The following is a 1,550-nucleotide window of genomic DNA, read 5'->3' as shown; positions in this document are numbered from 1 at the left end:
GAAACCAAAACCACTGACCGGTTTTTCGGGCACAACATCAATGACCCACGGATCGATCAAACTTCTGGTCATGGCAAGGGAAGTCACGAAAATCGATGACTTCGCTGTAGTCGATAACCCGGCCATCTATAATGTTATCATGGGAACCCCATGGATCAACGCAATGAAGGCGGTACCGTCGACTTACCACCTTATCATCAAGTTCCCAACACCAAACGGAACAACAATAATCTGGGGATGCCAGAAACAATCTAGGCTCTGCTTTTTGGCCGAGCATAAGCTACGACAAAATCAGAACACCCCTGCAATTAGCCCGAAGCGAGTCAAGAAAAATCAGAGTACTCCCGAAGGTTCCACAAAGAGCGATTCGGAATCACACGCCCATGCAACGGCTCCGGACAGCGACGCGATCCCGGAGTCCATCCCCCTACCAGCGGAAAACCCGACTCACGAAACGGCTGCCGATTTAGCTAAAGCCTCAACGGCCAAAGTAACAGAAACGACCCTATCCAATGAGTAGGAACGCCTGCAACAACAAAAAAGAACTACGAGATGGCTTGATCCCCGAAAAAAGGGTACGTAGGCAGCTCGCCCAGCGAGTTCAGCTACCCCCCCTTCTTAAAAAAAGGGGGGGGGGAATGGGTACGTATACTCGTATACTCCCACAACTTTCAAAAAGTCAATCTTTTCGAAACTTTTTACAAAACAAAAAAACGCGACGCTACAATCGCTAAGCCCACTATCCGACAAACGGCTAGAACGGCGGTCCAGATTTCGCCCAGAACGCCTAAATCAACTATCACGCTTAAACCAACAAACCCACAAATGCTCATAACAAAAAGCATCCTTAGTAAAAAGGCTGCAAGAAAAACGCGGCTCAAAACAAAAAAAGATTAACTTCTGGCACTGTGAGACGTCGCAACACGCTTGAAGCTACGGTCTTTCCAACACTTATGGAAACAACTTGTTTCCAAATTCAACATACCTCTAACGGTAAAATACCTTTAAAATGACATCACTTCTTTGTTGCTGATCACAACAAACGAGCCCTAACGTCCTAAACAGACACTAGCCGCCCTCGAAAGGATAGGCACTCTTACATCCGACAAGGATACCATAGCGCGCTATACAATAAAATCCAAAATTTTGACCAACACCTCCAAACGACTTTTGGAAGTAGCTCGATTCATGCCAAGACAAGTCATATAAGCCGATAACACTCTGCGGACTTTATATCGGTACGAATCAGGTAGAAATCGCAAACATGCAAAACGAAAGCCGACTTGTCATCGCATAGCCTTAGTCCGAAAGTAAACCTAGGTCTTGCCCTAAACCCAGTCTTGCTGGATCCTGACATCTCAAAGGCATAATATCGACATCCCGATATGAGATCCCAGAACTTGTCTCGCACAAAGCAAAAGCTGCGCGCTCAACAGACTATGGATACGGTGATCGTCCGGGGGCAAGGAACGAGACGACAACTCACTCCTTCGCCCTCTAACTTCGAAAAACCCGGAGTTCTCTCGATTTATAATAAGCCAAAAATGTTT

At 46.5% G+C, this 1,550-nt stretch overlaps 1 protein-coding gene across 1 annotated transcript in view; it reads right to left on the bottom strand.

Moving 5' to 3' along the window:
- The window catches only part of LOC106302697, a 12,807-nt gene that overhangs the window by 9,860 nt on the left and 1,397 nt on the right, over nt 1-1,550 (bottom strand). The window lies entirely within an intron of this gene.

Source organism: Brassica oleracea, chromosome C7 (assembly GCF_000695525.1).
Source record: "Brassica oleracea var. oleracea cultivar TO1000 chromosome C7, BOL, whole genome shotgun sequence".
Lineage (NCBI taxonomy): Eukaryota > Viridiplantae > Streptophyta > Magnoliopsida > Brassicales > Brassicaceae > Brassica > Brassica oleracea.
Note: the sequence above shows the minus strand (reverse complement) of the source record. Positions and strands in the feature narration are given on the sequence as shown.